This window comes from Globicephala melas, chromosome 1 (assembly GCF_963455315.2).
Source record: "Globicephala melas chromosome 1, mGloMel1.2, whole genome shotgun sequence".
Taxonomy (NCBI): Eukaryota; Metazoa; Chordata; class Mammalia; order Artiodactyla; family Delphinidae; genus Globicephala; species Globicephala melas.
Window position 1 is genome coordinate 22,755,167 of NC_083314.1, and position 17,872 is coordinate 22,773,038.

The following is a 17,872-nucleotide window of genomic DNA, read 5'->3' on the forward strand; positions in this document are numbered from 1 at the left end:
AGCAGAGCAGGGTTGGGTGGCAGTGCGATAGCAGTCCTGTGGGAGAAAAGCATCCCATCCTACCATTAAGGAGAACCATAACCCAGCCCTTTCCAGAGGGTTCCTCAGCTTCCTGATTGCCTGTGATGAGAGGGAATAAAGTGACCAGAAAAAAAAGGGAAAAGAATTTTTTCCCTGAGGTCTTTTCTGGGCTTTCCCTGAACATTTGAGAGTCAGAGCAGGCAATCAGAAAGGTTTTTTTTTCTCCCTCTGGTAAAAAGCCTTTTTGTGTCTTTCCCCACAGCTTCAGTACTTCTGAATATTTTCACATTCAAGGACCGTTACATAGGACACAGGAGCCCAGGGTGCTGATTCTGAACCGTGCCTCTTTGCCCAGGTGACGCCTAACTTGTCACTCTCGTGGCCACACGGAGCACAGAGGTTCCTCCCCCGAGGCCCAGCCCGCTTTCCCACCCCCGCGTCCTGCCCCTCACATCACCCTCCACTCAGCATTCAGGCCTCTCACAGAACACCCCCTGGAGGGTCATCTAGTGGCTCATTCTTCATCTCTCTTTTATCTTTGAAATGTTCTCATCTGGCAAGTCTCAGCATAAATTTCACTTCCTTTATGAAAACGCTTCCTAATGTTCTGAGCACCCCCATCTCTCCCTGCCCAGTTCATCACTATGTTCTCTGGATGCCCTTGGTCTCTCATGAAAACAGGGGGATGACACTCCCTGTGACATTCTGGAAAGAGATGCTGGGGTGCAGCTCTCCCAACAGAGCACGTGCTCAGCGAGGGACGGACACCCCTCTGGGTGTAATCATGTCTAACATGGTGCCCGACAGATAGTTTGTGCTCGAACTGCACTTGCTGAAAAAAGAGAGAGGCAGGGGGTGGGCAGCAGGGGAAAAAGAGAAGAGTAGATGAATGGAAATTAGACACATGAGATCTTACTCCAGATTAAGGCCACTATTGATTCAGGAAACTAATAGCCAACACATACAACGTTAAAGTTGACAAACTTGGCAGATGGACAGACAATGAGAGGCGCCTCCTGTGCTCACCTCTAACCTCAGCTCTGCTTCCCCAAAGCAACACTAAATCTTGTATGAGCTCCCAGAACGGCTGGACCTGCACAAGCCCAGGTGTGTGACAACATCCGTGTGGTAACATGTTCTCCTGTTTTCACCTGACAACACATCCTCCGCCGCCTCCCTGCCCTTGGAGACACAGCCAGGAGTCATCAGGGCCGGAGCTGGGTCCTGTTTCTCCTGCTCTCACGTGATTCCCTTGGCCTTTTCTTTATTTTTTTTTCAGTGTGGCAAGATTTGCTTTTATAAACTAACTTGGCCAGATTAAGAGACTGAACAATACTTACACTTCTGAACTTCAAGGATCTATATCTTGTCACATACTCCCCACCCAAATCCCCACCATCTTTTAAGATAATATGACATGAATAAGTAGGTCAAAATGCTTTTGAAAAAAATTTTTTTTCTTAATTTCTATTTATTCATTTATGCAAAGACAGTATCAACATAGGTAGTAGGAACACACTTTTTTTTTTTTTTTTTGCGGTACGCGGGCCTCTCACTGTTGTGGCGTCTCCCGTTGCGGAGCACAGGCTCCGGACGCGCCGGCTCAGCGGCCATGGCCCACGGGCCCAGCCGCTCCGCAGCATGTGGGATCTTCCCGGACCGCGGCACGAACCCATGTCCCCTGCATCGGCAGGCGGACTCTCAACCACTGCGCCACCAGGGAAGCCCCCCCACCATCTTTTTAGATAATATGACATGAATAAGTAGGTCAAAACGCTTTTGAAAAAAAAATTTTTTTTATTTCTATTTATTCATTTATGCAAAGACAGTATCGACATAGGTAATAGGAACACACTTTTAAGTTTAATTTTCCATTTTGAAAGGTTCAGAATTTTGTCTCTTCTTTCTACCTTTTTAAATACTTCGGTCCAACAAAATAGCACACAAATAAAAAGTTTATTCCCTTACTTTTCTTAAGGTCATATTGGGATAATTAGAATTGGCTCTTTAGAATTTAGGTATCATTTATAGTAAACTTGAAATTTAATCATAGAATAATACATGTAAAATGTTATAGCACACACACACAAAAGTACAGAGAATTTTAAAAAGAACAAATTTCAGGGCACTTTCAAATTCTGAGGCATAAGAAAGCACTCTTGGGCATCCTTAAGTTAAAAGACTCTTCCCTTCAGATTCAGAATGAAGATTGTTAGGAATTGTAAGACAATGGGCACTGATGATATGGCCGATGGAAGATTCATTAGGCTAGGGAAAAATGGAGTTTCCATGTTTTAGTGAAGGGGCTGGCCAATGAAAGAAAACCCAGGAAGCCACTTTAAACTCATGTCCATGGCAGGTCAAATGATGCTGATACAAGTGTTTCCCTTAGAAAGGTATTATCCCATTGCTACCTTTCCAAGGCTTAGTCCTCAAATTGTTTATACTGATACTTCTCTTCTTCACATCACCTGTTCTAGGAGCAAACCTCCTGGAAGAATGGTGCTACAGACAGGAAAAGCAAGACTGTGGGTATAGCAAAGGGGCTCTGGATCTCTAGTTATTTGTCACGGTTTACACTGTCTAACGAGGAATCTAGCTGATCTAAAAATGGACTGTTAACTCTAAATCTAGTATATTTTGGGGATATGCTTATTGCTAAACAACTTTTTTGGTTTAGAAATGCCAAAACTTCCTTGACTCTCCTGGACATATTTTACTTTAAAAAAGGAAATATAATAGGCTAAAAAACAAAAACTATCTGTTCTTTAACAAATAACTAATATTTTAATGTTTTTATAGAAACAATTCCTTTCAGGTGCTCTGAGTAACGTTTAAGTGACATTAAAAAAAGTTTCAGGGCTTGCCTGGTGACACAGTGGTTAAGAATCCACTTACCAATGTAGGAGAAACGGGTTCGAGCCCTGGTCCGGGAAGATCCCACCTGCCGCGGAGCAGCTAAGCCCGTGAGCCACAACTACTGAGGCTGTGAGCCACAGCTACTGAAGTCTGTGTGCCTAGAGCCCGTGTTCCGCAACAAGAAGCCACCACAATGAGAAACCCGTGCACTGCAACAAAGAGTAGCCTCTACTAACCTCAACTAGAGAAAGCCCGTGCACAGCAACGAAGACCCAACACAGCCAAAAGTAAATAAATTTAAAATAACAAAAAAAAGTTTCAGCCTTCTTTAATACCAATATTTTGCACAATTTAAGATATAGCCATTGAGTTTAACATTTCAAGGGAAAAAAAGTAAAGAGAAAAAGGAGAATGGTAACTTATCAAGAAGCTTATGTACTTAATAAAGTTTAGTTTGTTTTGGAGTCTTTACAAAAAATTAGGCCCAGAATTTAATCATCCTAATTACCATCCCAATCGGATATCTCTATGTGTGGATTCTAGATAAGATAAAATATTTTGAACTAATAAATGTAAGACCCACTGATTGGACTGTTTGTTTGGAATCTGTTTTACTGGGTTTAGGTAAGGAAAACTTCAATAAAGCTAACTATATACTGAGTTCCACTGATTAAAAATGCAGTTTTAAAAACTCTGCTTTTGGACTTCCCTGGTGGTGCAGTGGTTGAGAATCTGCCTGCTAATGCAGGGGACACGGGTTCGAGCCCTGGTCTGGGAGGATCCCACTTGCCGCGGAGCAACTGGGCCCGTGAGCCACAACTACTGAGCCTGCGTGTCTGGAACCTGTGCTCCGCAACGGGAGAGGCCGCCATAGTGAGAGGCCCGCGTACCGCAATGAAGAGTGGCCCCCGCTTGCCGCAACTAGAGAAAGCCCTCGCACAGAAACGAAGACCCAACACAGCCAAAAATAAATTAATTAATTAATAACTCCTACCCCCAACATCTTCTTTAAAAAAAAAAAAAACAACTCTGCTTTTGTGGTAAATTTCTGGACAAATCATCAAAGCACAACATCATAGAAATTGTACTCTTCACAGTTACTTGTTGCAGAAGTGAAGTGCTTGTATTTAAACTATCAAAATTCTGACCTTTCAAAACAGGTTTGCTAAAACAATTTTTTTTGCAAATCAGCATTTGCTTTTAAATTCTTAAAATGTCAATTTAAAAAAATCCTTACAGATAAATCTTAAAGTTATTCCTTTCAGTCTCAATCAGTTTTTTACTTTTAACTATATATTGAACACAGAATCAGTTTCTAAGTACATGTCTAATGAAAAACAGTTTCACTGTAAAATAAAACTAGGCAATCTATTATAACTGGTATAGAAAAGTCTGAGTGTGATTTATCAAAATTCAGAATTAAATTTCTATAATAGTTGAAACACTTTCAGTCTCTTCTTCCTATTCAAAACCTGCAACTTCCTATGAGACTAGAAAGTCAGCAGAGAAGATCAGACTTAAGCACTGCCCAACTTCTTCTAAAGTGATGAACTCGGGCATCCCTGGTGGTGCAGTGGTTGGGAGTCCGCCGGCCGATGCAGGGGACACGGGTTTGTGCCCTGGTCCAGGAGGATCCCGCATGCCGCGGAGCGGCTGGGCCCGTGAGCCATGGCCGCTGAGCCTGCGCGTCCAGAGCCTGTGCTCCGCAACAGGAGAGGCCACGACAGTGAGAGGCCCGCGTACCCGCAAAAAATAAATAAATAAGTAAGTAAATAAATAAATAAAGTGATGAACTCTTAACCTTGAAGTAGTCATCTTGAATAACAAGGGAGTTTCTCAGTCTGTTCTCTGGATTAAATAGACACGATTCCACCGTCTGTATGCTTCAGCCCACAGATTTCTTTTGTGGGCCATTTCCAGAGGATGGAGTAGCTTCATGAATTGAGCATTCACTTGGCAAAACTTCAGCTCCTGGATCAACTTCATTACAGTGGTAGTTAACAGCTGTATAATCCAGAGGAATAACGTAAATCCTTTGTTCCCCAGTAGGCCACTGAGGTGGCATCTGATAACTATAAACCCACAGCTGATATCCGGTCATAACCTGAACTGGTGAATTTGGATAAGGAGGATAAGCCTGAACATACTGATTCATCGTGGTTGGAGGCTGCATGTAAGTTTCAGTGTTGGGATTACTCCAGTGTCTGGATTACACTGAAACTGTGGTAGAGGAGGAGGATTAAAAACCAAAGGACGGGGCTTCCCTGGTGGCGCAGTGGTTGGGAGTCCGCCTGCCGATGCAGGGGATGCGGGTTCATTCCCCGCACCGGGGGCATCCCATGTGCCGCGGAGCGGCTGGGCCCATGAGCCATGGCCACTGGGCCTGTGCCTCCGGAGCCTGTGCTCCGCAAAAAAAAACCCCAAAGGACGTGGCTGTACATGATAAGCACTTAAATTTTGTTTCCTGATTGAAGGGCCCAGTTTCAGCTTTTTACCATGGAAATTTATCTGTGATTCTACTGTCTTCTGCACATCCATGTCATTTATAAAATGAAACAAGTCCATAGCCTTTGGACACACCAGTTCAGTCCGTGATTATCTTCACTTCTTTTACTGAACCATACGTAGCAAAGAAACTTGTAATTTCGGTTTCATCCATCCTAACATCAATTCCACCACCACCAAAAAAAAAAGGTATTTGGCATGATTTTGCCTTCTGGTAAAACATAGCCTTGGCTGGTCGTAGTGGATGAAGGCTGGGTGCTGGCCTCTCTGGAGGCGGTTGAGTTTGGAGTCTCAGGATTTGCAGCCTCACGATGGCGGCAGCCAGGGTTCCCGCAGAGGGGTTTAGGAGGAGCAGGGGCTGCTGTTAGGCCTGCTCGTGCCCCCCGCCCGGCTTGACAGGGCGCAGGCGGACAAGCGGGGACAGTCAGAGACGGGTGGTGAGGCCGAGGGGCACAGGCGGACTCCCTTGGCCTTTTCCTTAGGATCACCTGTTCTAGATGGAAACTTCTTTAAGGCCTGGATCAGATCATATTTTCTAGACTGTCAGTACTAAGTTCATCCTAGTGGAGCCAGAGTTCTAACCAGTCCGGGGGAGAGTGTGAATGGAGGGCGGTGGTATTGACATTTGACATCATTAATTGATATTTGCTATGGTAATCATTATTATGGTACTGATATCATTATCTTATTCTCTACCTGATTCTCTACCTCTCATACCTGATAAATCAGGGAGGAAGCATTTGCACATTCTGACGGGTAATTGGAAAGGTGGCCTGAGTAAACAAAATACATAATAACGAGTGTGGAGTCATTTGGGAATCCCTAGGATTAGCTCTGTCCTGCTGAGCCAGATCCTTTTCCCAGATACTTCAGCATTTTGTTAATAGCTCAGCACTGCAACTATCATGGAAAGGAAACGAGCTTTTGCCATCCACTCTGGTGAGAAGCTACTGGCGTGTTTTACCCGCTTCCTGCATGTTCATTAGGGAATGTGACACTCCAGCCACCAAGCAGCCCCGACACCTCCTGGAAACACTTTTTGCTTCCTCTGCAATGCAGCTCTAAGCTGTCCTTTGAGCATTTGGCCTGCTCTTGGAGCTCTGAGAGTTTCCTGGTGGGAGCTGATGAGTTTTCTGAAGAGCTGTGTGTGTGTGTGTGTGTGTGTGTGTGTGTGTGTTCAAGGACGTATCTATGGTACTAAATCAAATAGCAAAGAAAGATTTATAATGAAAAGTAATAGTCTCCCACTCCATCCTTCCCCACTCTTCAAACGTCACTTCTGACAGTTTACCTCCCAAACCATAAACAGTATGCTTGATTTCTTACCTTAGACGTATCTGTTGACTCCCTGCTACGAAAAACAAGGGTTTAGCTCTTTTCCCCCCTCATTCTGGATTCCATCCTCCTCTCAAATTTTTAATAAACGCATTGGTAATTTTAGTTATTTTCATCACTTTTGCAAATTTAAACAATATACGAAAACCTCTATTTCTCGCTCCCTGAGCTGCAGACAGTGTCTTATTTTTGCATCATGTAAAACTAGACTATGAAGCGACCGTGTCTTGCACCTCCTCACCCAGCCTGGTCTCCCAACCCTGTACTAGCTACACCTTGGGATTTGCGATGTCAAGATGGGTAACCGTAACATTCTGTTTAGTCCTTTGTTTATAAGTTTATTTTAAATGATGAAAACAAGTAAGTGACATTTATGTGACCATTATTATGTAAATATTCTTTATTGTAGAGCCAAAAAAAAAAAAAAGCTATGGGTCCAAAATAAACCCTGGGCCACTCATTCTAAGCGAAGTAAGTTAGAAAGAGAAGGACAAATACCATATGATATCACTTATATGTGGAATCTAAAATATGACACAAATGAACTTATCTATGAAACAGACTCACAGACATAGAGAACAGACTTGTGGTTGCCAAGGGGGAGGGGGTGTGGGAGAGGGTTGGACTGGGAGTTTAAGATTAGCAGATGCAAACTATTATATATAGAATGGATAAACAACAAGTTCCTACTGTATAGCACAGGAAACTATATTCAATATCCTGTGATAAACCATAATAGAAAAGGATATATATATATGTATATGTATAACTGAATCACTTTGCTGTACACCTGAAACTACCGCAATATTGGAAATCAACTATATATTCAATTAAAAATCATTCTGAGAATACTAATTATAATTTTTGAGCATTTTATGTTCCCAAATAATATTTGTTTGCTCTAGAGTCAGTCCTTCAAAGGGGACCAACCTAAGGTATCACCTATTACTTTGGAGAAAGTAGGGCTGTGGGTCTTCACTACCAAAATTTGTTCTTTGGCAAAGACCTGAGGCCATGTCTCCTCATTGTGAATTTAGGTCAGCGTGCTTCTTGTACAAGGATGCATGCATTTCAGCCTCATCTTCAGTGAGAGGCTGACCAGCGCTCTGTGAGCAAAAGAGACATCCCTGGACATCACCCAAGTCCCTTGTCCAAGGGCAGCTTCTAGGCTCCCCCAGGGGCACTAACCACAGAACTGTGCAGCCCCTTGACTCTTTCCTGAGGAAGATTTCTCTAAGAAAAGGGTTCCCCTCCCCAACTTTCCCCAGAGCCTGGAGAAGCCTCTGAGATGGACAAACTGAAGGACTGGGATGTAGGAGCCCAACACTTTGCCCAAAATCCTGCAGAAGGAAAGCAACCGGTGTGCCCCACAGAAGCCTGAAGAGGCAGTGAGATTGCGAATGGGACTCGGGGCTGAAGCTGACATGCTGTTTGCAAAAGAGCACAGCACAGCCCTTGCCCCTTAACCTGCTCGCGACCACTTACAGCGGGCAGCCTCTCAGAGGAAGATGTTGCTATCGCCCTATGTTAACACGGCCTGTTACTGGGTGTCTATAAACAGAATAATACTTTTTTTTTTTTTTTAAAGCCTTCAGAGTCCTTGCAAGAAGGAAGGCTCCAGCTGGAGTGGATGGGATGACCTCTGCCAGGCAGTCTGGCTACAGGACCCTAAGGCCAAAGCCCTAAGGCGGGTCTCTCAGTCCTGAGCACTTGTTTGCCTCGTCCTGGAATGAGAAGCCATCTCCCTCTGAGGGAGGCCAGAGGAGGGAGGTTGAGAGAGGCTGAGCCCTTGCCACCCCTTTGGGCCTATCTAGGAGAATGCTAGGAAGGAGAAAATGGGGAAGGGTGGAGGGAGGAGTTTCACAAAGGATGCAGCAGAGATGGGCCCTTGCTTCTGTGGTACCCTATTCCTTCCTCTGCCTTCACCACATCACTGTGGCCGCTTCTTAATTTGTTAACAGTGGGAGGGAAGTTTAGAACTTCCTGGAATCCAGCCTCAGCCGATGTGAAACGTGTCCAGCCAGACCCCAGAGGTCTTGGCAAATCAGCTTCCTGCCTCCCAGAGGCTGAAGCCGTCAAGAGGACAGAGCCCCCTTCAGGAAAAGCATTTATGAGTAGGGCAGGAAGGTCAACCCTGGAACCCCTAATGGTGCCACCTTTGCTACGAAGGAGCAAGACAGAGCAGACCCTGTGGCTCCGAGGTCCCCGTCCAAAGGCTCAGCGCCCATCGTACATCTACCTGGGTCTCCTTGCCATCACATACACTCCATTTCTACCCTCACAACCATGGGGGCCTTTGGGAAGGAAAACTGAGGCCAAAACACACAAACTAATATCACCCAAGGCCATGAGCCTGAATGTCAGGGACACCACTGGGATTTGAACGCAGGCCCCCTGACCAGGGTAGGCCGTGCCCGCAGCACCTTGATCTCGTGGGTAAACAATCTCTTCATCTCAGTAGGTGGGCCACTTCTGGTCAGCCAGCTCATCCCATCTGCAGTTCGCTCATTCAATCAGCATTCACTGAGCACCTATCAATCACCAGACACCTCAGGGCTGGGGAGACAAAGACAGGGTCCCAGCAGTAGGAAGTCCACCCTTAGTAAACAGACAGCTGCACGGGGTGATAAGTGTGGCTGGGCTGACGTGAGGCAAATGTGGATTCTCCCTAGCTTCCCAGTGAGCTGTCGATGTCAGATTTCCCTTCCTCTGGGGTTTGGGACACTTCCACGCTGACTGGCAGAGGTAGCCCTGCCACCCACTGAGCTTTGGGGTTGGAAAAGGCCCTGGCACAGTGACTCACGGCTGTGATTCCTTATGACCTGTCTGTGCCACAGCCTTGACTACAAAGCAAGTGTCATTCTTGACACCCCAAGGACACTGGCCAGGCTGCCTGTAGGCCCGTTAATGTGACCAGGCTTGGCAACAGTGTCCATGAACTGGTGCTCAAGGCACCTGAAGAAATAAGACAGGGCCTAAAAGAAAGAAGGGTGATGAGTCAGGGAATGTGTGGCTGAGGCCCAAATCAGAGGTGCTGGCTTCTTCGTGCAGCAGGAACCCTTCCCTTCTTCTGAGTGGCCCCAGCGCCTGCTCCCAGACTGAGCCCAGCTCTACCTTGTCACAAGTCAGGTGGCCTGGAGCTGCGCTCTGTGCCTTAGTTTCCACATCTACTGAATAAGGAGGATGACAGTAGAGCCTCCATTGTAGGGTTATTTGAATTAGTATTTGTTAAGCACTTAAACAGTTCCCAGGACATGGAAAACACTATGGAAGGGCTTTTTAAAAAAAATAAAAGAAGGGATCCAAGAGGCAGTGGCCCCGTTACCTTCACCCAGGATCCCCTCCATGGAGCATGGAGAAGTCAAAAGAGGACAGGCTTACTCAACAGGAAGGTAGCACTGTTGGTGGAATGTAAATTGGTGCAGCCACTGTAGAAAACAGTATAGAGTTTCCTCAAAAAACAAAAATAGAGCTACCGTATGGTCCTGAAATCCCACTCCTGGGTATATATCCAGAGAAAACTATAATTCGAAAAGATACATGCACCCCAATATTCATAGCAGCACTATTCACAATAGCCAAGACATGGAAGCAACCTAACTGTCCATCAACAGATGAATGGATAAAGAAGATGTGGTGTGTATATATATATATATATACTGTGTATATGTATATATAATATTCCATTGTGTATATATATATACAATGGAATATTACCCAGCCATAAAAAAGAATGAAATAATGCCATTTGCAGCAACATGGAAAGACCTAGAGATTATCATACTAAGTGAAGGAAGTCAGAGAAAGATAAATACCATATGATATCACTTACATGTGGAATCTAAAAAATGATACAAATGAACTTATTTACAAAACAGAAACAGACTCACAGACATAGAAAATAAACTTATGGTTACCAAAGGGGAAAGGTGGGAGGATAAATTAGGAGTTTGTAATTAGCAGATACAAACTACTATATACAAAATAGATAAACAAAAAGGACCTACTGAATAGCACAGGGAACTATATTCAATATCTTGTAATAAACTATAATGGAGAAGAATCTGAAAAAGAATATATATCTGAATCACTTTGCTGTATACCTGAAACTAACACAGCATTGTAAATCAACTAACTTCAATAAACAAAAACAAAACCAAAAAACAGGGAGGTAGCATTATTCGGGCACCAAATTAGTAAAGAATTCTTTTGAGAAGTTAATAGTCAATGTTGCAGAGAGAGCAGTGAGAAGGTGCCAGGTGCATTTACAGGTGCCACCTTTGCAGCAGTAATTTGGTCATATGTATCAAGGGCCTTAAAAATATCCATAAACTTGCCTCAGTAAGTCTCCTTTTAAATGAATCTGTCCCACAGAGATAATTTGAGATTTAGACAACAGTTGAAACACAAAGATTTTCTACAGCATTTCATACAATTACCAAAAAAATTAAGAAAATGCCCAACAAAAGAAAGATAAATACACAAAATAAATTGTTAAATAGTCATTAAAAACCATATTCAGAAGAATTTTAAATGGCATAAAGAAAGCTCACACTATGCAATGTCAGTTAAAAAGGAATATGTATCATCATTAAAATGTATGATTTCATGCTGGAAAGGGTGTGGAGGAAAGGGAACCCTCCTACACTGTTGATGGGAATGTAAATTGGTGGAGCCACTATAGAAAACAGTATAGAGGGTCCTTAAAAAACTAAAAATAGAGTTATCATATGAGCCAGCAATCCCCCTCTGGGCATATATCCAGACAAAACTATAATTTGAAAAGACGCATGTGCCCCGATGTTGATAGTAGCACTATTTACAATAGCCAAGATGTGGAAACAACGTAAATGTCCAACAACAGATGAATGGATAAAGGAGATGTGGTACATATATACAGTGGAATATTACTCAGCCATAAAAAAGAATGAAATAATGCCATTATCATACTAAGTGAAGTAAGTCAGACAGAGAAAGACAAATACCATATGATATCACTTATATGTAGAATCTAAAAGATAACACAAATGAACTTACCTACGAAACAGAAACAGAAACATACTCACAGACATAGAGAACAGACTTGTGGTTGCCAAGGGGGAGGGGGTACAGGAGAGGGTTGGGTTAGGAGTTTGGGACTAGCAGATGCAAACTATTATTTATAGAATGGATAAACAATAAGGTCCTACTGTATAGCACAGGGAACTATATTCAATATCCTGTAATAAACCATAATGGAAAAGAATATGAAAAAAATAAAATGTATGATTTCAGTCAATGCACACAGAAGGAAAAAAAAAAGAAATTTACCAATGTGTTAACAATGATTACTACTGAGTTGAAGAAATCTGGGTGATTTTTAGTATCATCTTTATATTTCTTCCGTATTTTCCAGAATTTCTGAAGGCCTTTTTTAGTAATCAGAAAAATGAGATTTTTGTTTTGCTTCGCTTTTTTTTTTTTTTTTTTTTTTGCGGTACGCGGGCCTCTCACCGCTGTGGCCTCTCCCGCCGCGGAGCACAGGCTCCGGACGCGCAGGCCCAGCGGCCACGGCTCACGGGCCCAGCCGCTCCGCGGCACGTGGGATCCTCCCGGACCGGGGCACGAACCCGCGTCCCCCGCATCGGCAGGCGGACTCCCAACCACTGCGCCACCAGGGAAGCCCGCTTTGCTTTGTTTTTAATGCATAACCTCTGTAGTTAAAACAGATAAATTCTGACAATAACCTGCCTGCTTAGGAGCTTGGGCAAGTTATTTAAGCACTCTTGATAACTCGGTTTGATCCACCACAAAATGGGGGAAAGAATACCTACTTCATGAAGACTGGAGGATGAGAAAATGAAGTAAAGCCAGCACCTGACGGTTCCGTCCACCACATCTTAGGCCAAGGAAGATGCCGTTGGGGAAGAGTCCCATCCTCCCTTGGGATGTCAGAAGAGACCTTCTGAGAGTTTACAGACTGGCTTTGCTGCCCTTACAATTTTGAAAAACATTCAGAAGGAAGTGCTTCTTGGCTGCATAAGCTGTATCCATTAACCCACACAAAGAAATTTCCTTCCAAGCATTCATTGAAAGAGCATTCGTAAAACGGTCTTGCAGACAAAAGTTGTCAAGAGCTGTTCAAGGGTTGGGGATTGTTGTTGGTAAGAATTGTGTGACACATTGGAATATTTTTCAGCCACAAAAAAGAAAATCCTGCCATTGGAATAAGTGGGATGGAGCTGAAGGACATTATGCTAAGCAAAATAAGCAAGACACAGAAAGAGAAATACCACATGATCTCACTTTATGTGGAATTTAAAGAACAGTCAAACTCCTAGAATCAGAGAGAAGGATGGTGGTTGCCGGGATGGGGGAAGGGGGAAGTGGGGTGATGTTGGTCAAAAGTACAGCGTTTCAGTTATGCAAGATGAATAGGTTCTGGAGACCTGATGTACTGCATGGTGACTATAGCTAATAATACTGTATTGTATAACTGATATCTGCTAAGAGGATGTAGCTTAAATCTTCTCAACACACACACATACAAATGGTAAGTACAGAGACGTGATAGATACATTAATTAGCTGGATTGTGGTGATCATTTCACAATATATAAGTACATCAAAACATCAAGTTGGGGCTTTCCTGGTGGCGCAGTGGTTGAGAGTCCGCCTGCCGTTGCGGGGGACGCGGGTTCGTGCCCCGGTCTGGGAGGATCCCACATGCCATGGAGCGGCTGGGCCCGTGAGCCACGGCTGCTGAGCCTGCGCGTCCGGAGCCTGTGCTCTGCAACAGGAGAGGCCACAACAGTGAGAGGCCCGTGTACCGCAAAAAAACAAACGAAAAAAACAACTGCCCGAATCAATGCACTGAATCCCACACGCAAGCACGCACCAAAGAGAACTTTCCTCATCTCCCATGTACGTAAGTCAGGATAGTGGTTACCTTGGAGGGGTGGTGACCAGAGGAGGCATAAAAGGGGCTTTGGGGACGCTGGTGTTATTGATTCTCAATCTGGATGCTGGTCACACAGTTCATTTGTAAAAAATTCACATTGTACTGCATGATGTATTCACTGTTCTGTATGTATGTATGTATGTTATATTCAATAATATGTTTATTTTAAGACCCCATTAATGAAAAGGCAAGCCGAAAGTAGGAGGAGATATTTGCAACACAGAAAAAGTATGCCGGTACATATATCACTTAGCTCTTTGCCAGCATGTTAAATTAAGGGCTTTTCCTTCTAAGATCTCTTCATCCTTCTCTAACTATGCATTTTTATGTGTTTCTATAGATATGTGTGATTTGACAATAAATTATTCTTTGTGTTTATTGAGCAGATTTTCCCTCATGACAAACTTTTAAATACAGATGAGTGGAAATTCTGCTCTTTCTCTGGTGAAATTTTTCAAATAATTTTATTATGTTGTTCTTGGTTTCTTTCTTCCTCTAGTTAAAAGATTTGATCTATTTCTTTTTAAAGCTCTTTACCCGATCTTCTCAGTTTCTCTCCCTCCCTACAGCATCACAAAGCGCTAGGCGGTCAGGAGGAGACACACGCTGTCAGCACGCCCCACCTTGATTTGACGGAAGGAGAAACTGACACCTTCAGTCCAGCTGCCTGATCAGGAGGCTGTGGATACAAGGAAGAGAGGGAGAAAACCTGGGATCCTAACAGTCAAGTGCAGCCCCTTGCAAGGTCACAACCACCTTCTAATATCAGTACTTTTATAAAAGCGCATTTAGGACAAGTGAGCAAGTGACACGGCAGGTCACGCCCCCCGCAGACAGCCCGACAGCGCCCATTCGGTCAGGCGCTCATCAGAGCATCTTTACCGAGCCCACGGCAGTGACCCAGACGGCCAGGTCTGCATCTTGTGAAGCTCCCATTCCAAGGAGAGGAGACAGACAATACACAAGCCACCAAAGAAGCCAGATAATGTGAAGGAAGTAAACAGGGTGCTGAAAGAGAGAGTGACTGGGGAGGCCTCACCAAGGAGGCAACATCTGGAGTAGAATGAACCAGCGCCAAGGGAACAGGGAAGATGGTTCCAGGGAGAGGGCAACGTGGGTGTGGGGCTGGGAAAGGGCTTGGCTTGTTCCGGGATTAGGAAGCGGCCCGCGTGGCCAGAGCACAGAGGCCGAGGGGCGGAAGCTGGAGGAGGGCATCCCAGCCATGGGAAGCCTCTGACTGAGAGCCATGGGAAGCCACTGAGGAGTCTTAAGCAAAAAACGGACGTGATCTGATTTGCATTTTAAAAGATAATTCTCATGGATAAACAAAGTGTGGTACACACATACAATGGGATATTATTCAGCCTTGAAAAAGGTAGACATTCTGACACATGCTACAACCTTGAGGATATTACGCCAAGTAAAATAAGCTGGTCACAAAAGGACCAACACTGTGTGATTCCACTTACGCGACGTACCTAGAGTCATCAAGTTAATAAAGACAGAAAGTAGGATGGTGGCTGCCAGGGGCTGGAAGCGGGGGGATGGGGAGTTACCGTTCAAAGCATTCAGAGTTTCAGTTTGGGAAGATGAAAAAGTTCTGGAGGCGGACCGTGGTGACAGTTGCACAACAATGTGCATGTAATTAATGCCAGTGAAGTGTACACTTAAAAATACTTAAAATAGTAAATTGTATGTTATGTATATTTTACCACAATAAGATAAAAACATTTTAAAGGTAATTCTACGTGCTGTGTAGAGGATGAACAGCAGGGTTGGAGCTTCAGAGATGAAGCTGAGAGACCTTCGAAGACTAAAGTGCTGAGGGCAGTCGGAGGGGTGGAGGCCTGACTAGGCAGTGGCCATGGGGGTGAGAAAAGCGGGCAGATGTGCCGTCCGGGTCATTCCGGACTTGGCCACGGACTGGACTGGGGAGAAGGGGAGGGAGAGGTCAGTATGTCTGTGACCTAACAACAAATGACAGTAACAGAATACGAAATGCAGTAACAAGAAAGCATTCCCAAATAAGTTGTGCTAGCGTAGGATTTCATGTTTTCATTTTCAGAATTGTCTTTAACATTGTTGTATTAAAAAACGATGTATCTGGGCTCCCCTGGTGGCGCAGTGGTTGGGAGTCCGCCTGCCGATGCAGGGGACACGGGTTCGTGCCCCGGTCTGGAAAGATCCCACATGCCGCGGAGCGGCTGGGCCTGTGAGCCATGGCCGCTGAGCCTGCGCGTCCGGAGCCTGTGCTCCGCAATGGGAGAGGCCACAACAGTGAGAAGCCCGCGTACCGCAAAAAAGAAAACAAACAAAAAAACGTTGTATCTTTTTTCCAACAAGATTTTAAAACCCACACATAAGGCCATTTACAGTCTCCAAATCCGGCCTGTCTCAGCACGCAGGACACTGCATCAGATCCCCGTCCATAGGGTCATGTTCCAGTGGGGTCTGCTTCAGGAGCTCAGCATCCTCCTGACTCCCGGCTTTTGTCTGACAGCAGAGGGGAGCACGTGCAGTCCCAACACTAGAAAACACGAGGCACCGAGACGGCTGCTTTAGGGAAATGATCTCGTTGAATCTGGAGACAGCTGGGCATCCTCAAAGCTGTGTGCCCTGGGGCTGGGCATTTCCTATTTGTAAGTGTTAGTTTCCCGTCTGTAAAACAAGTAAACAATATCGTTTGAAGGGTTGCGGTGAGGAGCAAATGAAAGTATTTGAACAGTGTTTTCAACTCAGATTGTCTCTTTCTTTGGCAAGGCCTGGGAGGGTCTGCTGGAGGTTATGGGAGCAAAGAACAGCAGCTAAGCTTCCCCACCTCAGCCAGGCTTTGTCACTACGGCTGGACAGGGAAGGATTTTATGAGTCATTGTGTGGCATGCCCGTGCTACTTCTTAGTAAGAACGCCGTCATTATATACCCATTTTTTGTCTGGGATGGAAGATCTTTTAAAACCCAGGCCCCTAGTCGCCTCCCCAGTGACCTGACCTCACTCCACCAGATGGAATGAGTCCTCCTTCTTCGTGCTGTGTCGCCTGTGAATACGCTTCATTATTGCACCTTCTATGTATTGATAAAAAACTACTATAACCACGTTCTAGACACCTACTTTGGCTGCTGGATTTGAGCTCTGTGAGAAAGGCATCCCCAGGGCGGGGGAGAGTAGAGAACAGGGCAGGTGCTCAATGAGTATTTGTTAAAATAAAATTGAAATGAACCAAAGTGACGTTCCAGCAAAGGAGCCATAACATGTTTCATTGTTATAAAAATTATATACATGGGACTTCCCTGGTGGCGCAGTGGTTAAGAATCCTCCTGCCAATGCAGGGGACATGGATTCGAGCCCTGCTCCGGAAAGATCACACATGCTGCAGAGCAACTAAGCCCATGCGCCGCAACCACTGAACCCGCGCTCTAGAGCACGGGAGCCGCAACTACTGAGCCCACGTGCCGCAACTACTGAAGCCCGCATGCCTACAGCCTGTGCTCCACAACAGGACAAGCCACCGCAATGAAAAGGCTGCGCACCGCAACGAAGACCCAACACAGCCAAAAATAGATAAATAAAAATTATATACATATACCCATATATACATAATGGAATATTATACAGCCATAAAAAGAAGGAAATCCTGCCATTTTTGACAACATGTATGGACAATGAGGGCATTATGCTAAGTGAAATAAGTCAGACAGAGAAAGACAAATACTGTATGATCTCCCACATATAGGGAATCGAAAACAAAATAAAACAATGACTTGTAGATACAAAGAACAGATTAGTAGTTGCCAAAAAAAAAAAAAAGTAACCTGATCATAGGTCATAGAATATTTAGGGAATATATGAGATTAGAAAGAAGGGGGAGTAATCCATTTTCACATCCCCCAGTGATAATTTTGGTAAACATTAACCCATATTTCTTTTTTTTAAATATATTTATTTATTTTATTTTTATTTATTTGGCTGCACCGGGTCTTAGCTGCGGCATGCAGGATGTTTGTTGTGGTGTGGAGGATCTTTAGTTTTGGCATGCGAGATCTTTAGTTGCAGCATGCGGGATCTCTAGTTGTGGCATGTGGGTTCTAGTTCTCTGACCAGTGATCGAACCCAGGCCCCCTGCATTGAGAGGGTGGAGTCTTAACTGTTGGACCACCAGGGAAGTCCCAACCTGTATTTCTTTCCAGTCATTTTTTCCTAGATGTGCTCTGTTTT

General features: G+C 44.4%; 1 pseudogene; it reads right to left on the reverse strand.

The window, feature by feature from the left end:
- Window positions 1-771: 771 nt before the first annotated feature.
- LOC115859536 (deleted in azoospermia-like) lies at window positions 772-10,067 on the reverse strand (annotated as a pseudogene).
- Between the last annotated feature and the right edge of the window lie 7,805 nt (window positions 10,068-17,872).